The sequence below is a fragment of the Mastomys coucha genome, unplaced genomic scaffold (assembly GCF_008632895.1).
Source record: "Mastomys coucha isolate ucsf_1 unplaced genomic scaffold, UCSF_Mcou_1 pScaffold21, whole genome shotgun sequence".
Lineage (NCBI taxonomy): Eukaryota > Metazoa > Chordata > Mammalia > Rodentia > Muridae > Mastomys > Mastomys coucha.
In genome coordinates, this window is record NW_022196904.1 from 108,107,028 (window position 1) to 108,116,923 (window position 9,896).

The following is a 9,896-nucleotide window of genomic DNA, read 5'->3' on the forward strand; positions in this document are numbered from 1 at the left end:
GCAGGGACTCTGTTTGCAGTGATAATAACAACTGTTTTTTTGTGAAGCCCTTACCTTACCTGGGTGTTTGCTCCAACATCTAAATTAGTTGGATGAGATTCCATTGACCTTGGGTTCAACTGAGATCATCTAATCCATCTTTCTAGAAACAGCCTGACTTCAGCCCCTTTCAGTCCACTCCTGAATCTGTCTCACATCCTGTTCCAGATTCAGAATGGGTGGTAGATAGATCTCATTTATAAGCTGCACTTGAGCTTCATGTATGAGAGGTACACCTATGGTGAAATCTCAACCAAATATGGAGTATGAGTTGGTGAGGGGATGCATGACAGACTGTAGGGGAGAATTGTAATTTGTAAGTTCTTGTGGCTGGCAAAGTGTCACTGAGTAGCCAAAAGTGTTTCCATCTTAGTTGGGTTTTGGAATCACTTGGGCATGATTTTGAAGATGCAGATGCCTTGGGTTCTTCTTGAAGATTCCAATTGAATACATGTGGGCATAACATCTGGAAGCATGTTTCTTTTCTTTTCTTTTCTTTTCTTTTTTGACAACACTAGGGGAGTCTAAAGTGTAGCTGAGGCTTGGGAGTCACTAAAATAAAAACACTGTAAAAGTTCCTTGTAATAGATTGGCATTTCCCAGGGGGCAATTCCTATGAGATTGGATGTGTGCAAACATAGTCTTGGCTTTCTAACCATGAACTATATTGTGAAAGAGCTGCCTTATAACTTATTATCAGCAATAGATAAGTAGGGGAAACTCTCAACATGAGGACATCAGGCTTTAACTCCCAATTTTTGTTTCCTAACTCGAGAGATCACAGTGTCTGGTTTAGATACTGGTATATGCTGAGAATTATAATCACTTGTGCATCTGTTTCAATGACCTCTCTCTCTGCTAGATGATGAAGGCCTTCTTTTTAAACTATGGTTAAATCATTTTACCTGAAGAAGTCACCTTGTTTACAGTGAAACCATCTGAAGAACTTTAAAGAACACTGATCTTGGTAGTTCATTATGGAATTGGAATTCTTCAAAGCTCTCCAAGGGTGAGAAGCCATTGGTTTAAAGTATGCCAACATAAGGCTACTGCAGTTTTAATGAGTGTAGGAATCACTTGGGGATGTTGTTAAAATCCAGATGTTTCATCACTTGACTTTGGGTCTGTGCTTATAGTTCTACATTTCCTAAAAGCTTGCAGTTGATGCAGATGTTGCTGACAGGTGCAAAGTCCTAGTGGGGATGGATTCTGTAAGAAAGAGCATCCTAAGCCTTCTAAGAAGATAAATAATGGGAGCTGGGTGAGCAGCACTTGTGTATGCATGAGAGTGGAAGTTCAAGCCCTAGGAGCCATGTAAAAAGCCAGGTATGATGGCATGCACTTGTGATTCCAATGCTGGGGGGTTGGAGGGAAGGCTGGGGGCAAGAAGAATCCCCTGGGTTTGCTGGCCAGTATGTCTCAAAAACAAAGTGGGAAAAAACCCAAACCAAAGAGTGGACAGTTCCTTAAAATGAGACAGTTGACCTCTGATCTTGATGTTTTCAGGTACAAACACACACACATACACACAGAGACCTACACAGATCCATGAAGACACACAGATAGACACACACACACACACACATCCAGACCCCCCCAGATACACACACATATGCACACATACACACACAGATAGACACACACACACCCAGACCCCCTCAGATACACACACACACACACACACACACACACACACACACACACACTCACTGGTAATATACAGGTCTTTTTCTATAGGAAGAGAGAAGGCAACTTTCAATTTTCATGTTTAGAATTTTCTCAGACACTTCAGAAGTCTGTGAAGTTTCAGAACCATGGACAGGGCACAGTTGCTCATCTTGAAGGAGAAAGAAAGGGGTAAAATCTCTGTGCAAAAGCCTTTGCAAAACAATGACGACATAATAAATATTTCTGAGAGTGATCCAGAGGAAATGTAAAAGTTTATACTTATTTTTGCCTTCCTCGTTTTTATTTCTATCTTATTTGTAGTTCTGAAGTGCAGCTCTGCCAGATTTCATCAAACACACAAATTAGGTCATGAAGAGGAACCACAGGGTATTATGCCTGGATGATTTCAGATTCCTCATTAATGGGATTGGAGGATGACTGTAGCCTAAATATCAAGTTTGGATGAGGAAAAGGCTAATGGGACCAAACTGCTAATTCAGGACCAGGAACGTGGGCCGTCAATGACAACATGTCAAGGTGGCCTGCTGAAGGGGCTTTGGAAGCAGGCAGGCTTGGACTTAAATACCAGCTCATGAGTTACTCATTGTCATCTTGAGTAAACTTAATTTAATTTCCACAAGACTCCGCTTTTCTTTTTTCTCCTGAAAATGGAGTTGCGTGCATAAGGATAGGTCACGAGGATGAAGGTGAGGTGACCACACCTGTCTCTTGCTTGAGGTGCCCAGTGGTTTCCCTCTAAGGTCTTGACCAGGGCACAAAGCTCTGCATGATTTGGCTCTTGCCACCCTGCCTGGCCTCGTTTCATAACACCCCTTTGCTAGGTCATGATGCATCAGCAGTTCCAGTCTTCTACAATCCACCAAGTACTCAAGGTCATTTTCATGTCAAGGACCGTCTCTTTTCTGGTCCCCTTGCTGAGGCTGTTTTCTTTGTTACACGGGTTCCAGTTCTTTGGACACCTTCTTAAACAGAGCTTCCTTGAATGGGTTATCTAATGTTGCTTCTGTCTGACCTGGATGGCTTAGTACAGCTGGTCTCAGTGCTCATTCCTGCCTGCTTTAATTTAACTTGCTTTCTCCAGTACTATCTCTCCCCATGGAGAAAACCTGCCATAAGAGGATTATATGTCTTGTTCACTAACAAATTACTGACTAGAATAGATTTTGACACATGGCATAGTTTAATAAATATCAGTCAAGTAAATAAATGACTAAAGGAATGCCCAGGGCCCAGTGGTTTTTCAATGAATGACTGCATTCTATTCTTAGACATTATTTAAGTTGATAGTCTGGTCCTGGAAGTACTGAGGATTAATATGAGGAATTTCTAACCATGAAAGTCTAGAGTTAGTTGTGAAAGGCATATGATGCATTTTGTGTTTTTGGAAAATGTGTAATGAGATTACTGGAAATCATGTTCACTAACACGTAGGTTCTATGCTCTTCAGTAAGGGGAGTATTTTAGGGGTCTTAGATTTCCTTTTGGATCTTTGGATGGTGTAATTTCAAAGAGTTTCACTGTCCCTCTAAGAATTCAATGACAGTAAAATGAAACTCTGAATTTTGCTGTTTATTCCATAGTTGCTTCCTGTCTCATTCTATCCTTGATTTACTTTTTATTTACTGCTTGTGGATCTGGTATCTATAGATGAACTACCTGCTCTCTCTTCCTCGCGAACTTCTGTTTGAGTGGTAGCAGTGGTAGCATCTATATAGACATTAAAAGAAGGGAGAGCTAGACATTAAAAGAAGGGAGAGCTCGGGGAACATCACCCTACCTTCCCGTCTTAACATCTTAAGAGTGACAGCAGTATGCAAGAGCTCCTTTCTGGAAACCCCCTCTTCCAAGATGCTAGCTCACATCCAGCTACAATTCCACTCTTTCATCCAATGTCATGGTGTGTGTGTGTGTGGTAGTGGTGAGGGGGCTTCCCCATTATTTTTCAGGTGTCCTAACAGTGCTTACTGATTTTTAAATCTTGCTCAGACCTTCCTTAAGAGTCTCCGGACTGAAGTCTCTACATCGAAACATCTGAGTGTGATTTGGCTCTCTGTGATGCAGAATCTTTTTTGAAATGGAAACAGAGAAGCAGACTCAGAACTGCCACTGAAGCTCATTTGTAGCATTAATAGACATCCCTATGTAGGTTTCTTTTTTGGATTCAGTACAAATCTCCCCTGCAGCCGTTTTAACTCACTTGCTCTGGTTACATTTCACTCAGAAAGAAATACTGTGTCACCATCATTGTGCAGGTAACAGAGCTCATGCACAGGGTGACACCCCATGCAGAGAGTTCATGACAAGGTCTCTCTCCTCTCTCTTGCCCTATTTGCCCTTTTAAAACTGGGGAACTCTTTTCTTTCCTTTTTGGCACTGCAGTGACAATACTGCCAACAAACCCAAGATATTCACAGTATCTATTTACCCCTGTAGATACAAGCCACTCATTCCTCTTGTTGTGTCTGGCAAGTATTTGGATTAATTGCACACCCTCCTAGGAGGCTGAGCCATCATTTAGCAGAATGTATTAATAAAAGGATCATTATCTAACAGTTCAGCCTCCATCGGCTCACTTTTATCCTGCCTCTCTGAGCTTGTGAACAAAATTAATGAGGATCCTTGGCTGTGGCTAGCAGATACTGTGACCCTTTCAGTATTTTTTTCCTGCTCTTCTGTACCTGTCCTCAGCTATGTCACATTCAGTCTCTAGGTTGATGCAAAGATAGGTTGTGACAATAGTTTGTGGGTGGCTGTCAGAATTGATGGTGGTTTGTGTGGGAAAATGCATAGAGAGTTTGAGAGCTGATAGAATCAATTTAAAGAAAAGTTCTACTTAACAGAGAAATGTCAAGCCATGTGTTTTAATTATGATGCAGCTATAATATATCTCATGCTTGGGTGATCTAGGCTTGAAGAACTGCAAAATTACACAATATTCTCAACTCTAGAAAAAGGGCATAAAAATAATGTGACCTTTTGGAGGAAGACTCAGATGGTCCAGTGAGAGTGAAAAGGGTAACGGACAGAGTGACCTAGGCTTCATTCTGGACTTATCCACCTACCTCTTTGCATTCAGCATCCTCACCAGTAAAGTGTTGTGCAAGGGAAGCTGTAAAAATCCTGATATTGATGGACACCCTATAAGGTACTTACTGGAAATGTAATTAGATCCCATTGTGAAGAGGAAATTGAGACACATTGTCTAAGGTCACACAGCCTACAGTGTCCCACTCCAAATTGTAGGTGTCTTATCACAAGAACATCTATGTGCCTTGCAGAGAAATGGAAAATTACAATTAGTAGTACTTTCCAGATTAGGACAATTCTTCAAGTTATAGCCTTGAAGGACATGCTGAAGTCATATATATGGTCAGTAGTACAGTTGGGACATGAATCCACACCTGCCTGATGTGGAAGTCTGAGCACTTTCCCATGTACTAATCCTTGTTATGACTTTTTTAGAGACCTTGTTGCCTCAAAGATGCACAGAGGATACAGTCACAATAGAACCCAGATTTGTATACAGTAATGAGCAATTTAAGGTTACAGGAAGCTGAACTTTGTGGTCTAACTTTCTGAAATCCACATGACCAACAAGAAGGCAGATAGGATTCTGGTTTTGTTGTTGTTATTTTTTAACCTAGTCTTTAATAGCTGATCCATCTCTCTAGCCTGGGATTCTGTTTTTATGCTAATATTTAACATAACATTATAAGTAAAATATTCATTAAAAAAACCTTTATCAGTTCCAGTGGAGGGATAAGGACAGCAACCTACCTTCAAAACTTTCAGCCCAAAATGTGTTCTACCTACAAGATGTGCAGGGACAAGGATAGAGCAGAAACAGAGGTAAAGACCAAGCAATGACTGGCCCAAATTGAGACCCATCCAATGAGAACCAATCCCTGACACTATTAACGATACTCTATTATGCTTGAAGACAAGAACCTAACATAACTGTCCTTTGAGAGGCTCAACCCAGCAGACAATAGAAATAGTTGCAGACACCCACAGCCAAACATTAGATAGAGCTCAGGGAGTCTTGTGGAAGAGTTGGGAGAAGGATTGAGGGGCCCAAAGAGGACATAGGAAGACCAACAGAGTCAACTAACCTGAACTTTTCTGGGCTCTGAGACTGAACCACCAACCAAAGAGCATATAAGGGCTGGTCCTAAGCCTCCTGCACATATGTAACAGATGTGCACCTTGGCCTTCATGTGGGTCTCCAATAACTGGAGCAGGGAGTGCCCTGAATCTGTTGCCTACCTGCCTGTGGACCCCATTCCCCTAACAAGGCCTTGTCTGGCCTTGGTGGGAGAGGATGCACCTAGTCCTGCAGTGACTTGATGTGCTGGGGGTTGGTGGGGGAGAATATACTCAGAGGAAGGCTCCCCTTCTTAGAGGGGAAGAAGAGGGAGGAATGGTGGGAGGATGTGCATGAGGGAGTCCTGAGAGGAGAGGAAGGGCTGATATTAGGATGTAAAGTGAATAAATAAATACATTAAAAAACTGTCATCAGTATTTTGATATTTGGGGACTATTATACTAAATGAAATAACTTAGATTTAGACAAACATCATATGAAACAACAAGAAAACCCTTTAACAAATAAACAAACAAACTAACTAATCATTGAGCCCATGAAAGTAGAGAATGATGTCAGAAGGTTGGGGAAGTGGGAGCCAAGAAGTGGGGAACAGTTACAAAAATTCAATTAGGCAGAGGGATGTTTTAAGACTTGTTCCCCAGAAGAAGTTCTCTAATCCAAATAATGTGTCATGAAAATAGACACCAAAGTAAGTTTAAAATGTCTCAGTAAAAATACATAAGTGAGGCAATGTGTTAATTTGCTTGATTTAATCATTGCACATTTAATTCACATATCAAAACATCACATTGTACCCCATAACTGTATACAATTATGATTTATCAATTAAAAATAATATGAATAAAACCCAGCATACTGCAGGTGGTTGAACATATACGCAAAATAGCAAACACCAAGTGTGCACCATATTAGAATTTATTAGAATACAAACTAGTCCAAACACAATATATTATCTAGTTAAGAAAATATGAGCATTTACTGTTTTTCAGTGGTAACCTCATGTTCCATTTTTGAGCAGTAGTAGTCAACATTAGAGTCATTAATGCACTTCCAAAGGGTTCCCCATGCTGGCCAACTAGGCGCCAGCTGTGCAAAATAACCCTTTCCTATTGCAAGGTGGTTAGAACAGGGATGTTCATTCATTCACATGGCTTATCTTTTATGGTTTGTCTGCTGTCCCCCTATCTCTTTCCCCAGGCTTCCAGTTGTTAAGAAAAAGACTCAGCATGTACATGTGTAGCACTTTCACCATGTCCAAGGATACAAATCATACAGCAATGGAGGTGATAGTGAACAGTCTTTGAGAGAAGCACCACAAAAACCCAGGCTAAGGGGTTTGCCCTTAGCAGCAGCTGTTTATGTGACAGGCTTCATCTTCCAAACCTGGCCTGAAAGAAAAGGCTTACAATCTTTAAAGTTAAAAAGAAAACATCTTCTTCATTGTTTGTTATCATTAAATAATAAATAAATGAATGTTCCATCTGAAATCTTAAAATCTTAAACTTTAGGATATATATATATATATATATATATGTATATACACATATACATATGTATATACACATATACATATATATATATCTAAGAGGTATACATACATACATATGTATATATACATACATGTATAGGCTATGATATATTGCAACCTAACCAAAAAGGGTATCCATGTGTATTTTAAACAGAAGATACAGCAACTCTCAAGAGAGCTTTTATGAATTAGTTTGAAAAATTGCTTAGAGAAATAGAAATGTAGTCAGAAGAAAGAGATGCTGCCATACCTACCTAATAGAACCTCTACTGTTAAGAAATGTAATAAATGAGTGTCTGGGGAAAGCATTCCCAGTGGACACCCAGCTTTTAAATAATTAATTGTGTTACATACAATTAAAAAACACAGAGCAGACAGCATTGAGAGTCAAAGACTAACTTTTCATCTTGTGTACATTCTCAAAAAGGAATTGCTTAACCTTTATAGATATTGCACTTTGAATCTTTTATGTATAGTTCAAACTAACATTTTCAGAGATATGTGTTTTAAAAAATAAATAAACACACGCATATATAATATATACTTCACATAGGTAGCCTTTGGTTAATGTTTACCTATGGGGGAAGTGCAATGGAATTGTGTCATACACACAGCTAATGAGCATATATTCAATTGTACATGCTTGGGGAAAAAAACAAAAGAAATGCAATTCAAGAGATGTGGGGGATTTGCTCACATGTCACTTATTGAGATTATGCTCCAGGGAGCAAGCAAGATGGAAGCTAGGACTCAGCTTATCCTGCAGACTTTTCAGTGGGCGTGGCTTGCTGTATCCAGGTAGTCCTGATGGTCTTAGGTAGGTCACAATAATAGGACACACCCCCTAAACATCAGCTGACTCTGTATTATCTTCAACCAAAGTATCAGCAACCCATGTCAATGCTGGATCAAAATGTAGCTTCTTGGGTGTTCAGAGGTCTTTTTTCCTGAGGACTGTGTTCAGGAACCACAGCCCCATAAGTTCATTCTCTTTTGGACTGACTTCAGAATCTAACTGTTGGTGAGACTCTCCCATAAGCCATTTAATAGGGATAGGAACAATAGAACCTCAAATTGCACTGGGCTAGTATTGAATGGTCTTGGTGGAAATTTGGGGCTTGTATTGCTCCAGGGGTCTTTCTATCCCATTCCATTGCTGCAGAACCCCTTAAGGTGATAGGGATATGCCTTCCAATTTAGAGAGAAAATGCAGTACAAATCAAGCCTATGGGGCCAAGAGTTTTAGGTGACTCTGTTTAATTTTGTCACCAAAAATATCATGCAGTTTCAAAAATCATTTTGGAAGATTTCTTCTGAACCAGGGATGGTTTCAAATGCTGAGAATCTGGAAAAGGGGCACAAATAAAATGCAAAAATAAGAGTAACTCTAGTGTGAACATCCCTTTTAAAGCATACCACACAACCATTTAATACAGTCATGTCAATGTGTGTGTGTGTTATATGTCTGCACATACAAGTGGTAGTTCTTAGGGAAGCCCCTATCCACAACCTAGATTTCTTCTTACCTTGAACAGGCAAGAGGAAAATAATAAACAAATTTTAGCATCTTTGAAGCATTCGAGTTAAACAGCTTTACTGATAACTGTCACCCCTCCTCCAACTGAGCCACTTACACCCAAGGCCAGACCAGTGGTTGGCACAGCCATCGCTCTATGTCAGTTTGTGTTTAGGGTCTCATACAGCAATGCCAGCTGGGCTATGGTGGGAGCTACACACTCCTTTCCCACCAGAAGAGCTGCAGTTTCTGACCCCCCGATTAGTATCTCCAGTTAAGAAGTCACTTCAAGTAAAGCAATATTGGTGAGGGCTTGAGCAAGCAAGGGGCAGGACTAACAGTTTGACCCAGGAAAAGACTTCTCTGGGAAGTGTGTGCAGTGCCACAGGAAGATGATTTTGAATGCAAGGATTGTATATAGCAGACACAATGATGAATCAAAACAGTGGCAAGAGTGGGCTTGATTTTTTGTTTTTCTGGGCTCAAGAATTCCTCCTTTTCCTCCACGCACCAGGCAGGGTCTTTGTTTTAGAGGAGACATAAAATCTATACATTATGGCAAATAGAAAATTGCGCCTTAGACCCGAAGTCTAAGGGACACAGTCATGTGGGTTTGGAACCTCCTCATAGACATTCCAGCAACAGTTTGGATGAGATGTGACGTGTCCCTTTCCCCATGTTGTCTTGCTGCAGCCAGAGTTGCCAGAGCCACTTTGAGACCACAGCTCTGCCTAGGACAAAGGGCATCTTTGAAAAAAAATCCAAAATCGTTCAGCCCTGTTAGCTACTGGCAATGGCACAGGGAAATGATGGATGACCTCAACTCTTAGAAGAAGTGTGGCTCAGCTACAGACCATGGTGGTTTGGTAGACCACACACATGAGTGGCTGTGGATGGTACCAGCACTAACTACTTCTCTACTGTGGTCTTTATTGGTCACAATATGATGACATTTATAAGTGCCAATGGCATCTTCAAGCCAGCAGGAACTTTGGCTGTCAGTGTGATTTTTGTGA

At 40.6% G+C, this 9,896-nt stretch overlaps 1 protein-coding gene across 1 annotated transcript in view; it reads right to left on the reverse strand.

Annotated features, from left to right (window-relative positions):
* Nucleotides 1-6,735: 6,735 nt before the first annotated feature.
* Nucleotides 6,736-9,896, reverse strand: part of Gpr139 (G protein-coupled receptor 139) — a 44,445-nt gene continuing 41,284 nt past the window's right edge. The window contains exon 2 of the mRNA XM_031388063.1: nt 6,736-9,896. This exon is cut by the window's right edge and continues 1,141 nt beyond it. The gene's annotated coding sequence lies outside the window, so the exon portion shown is untranslated.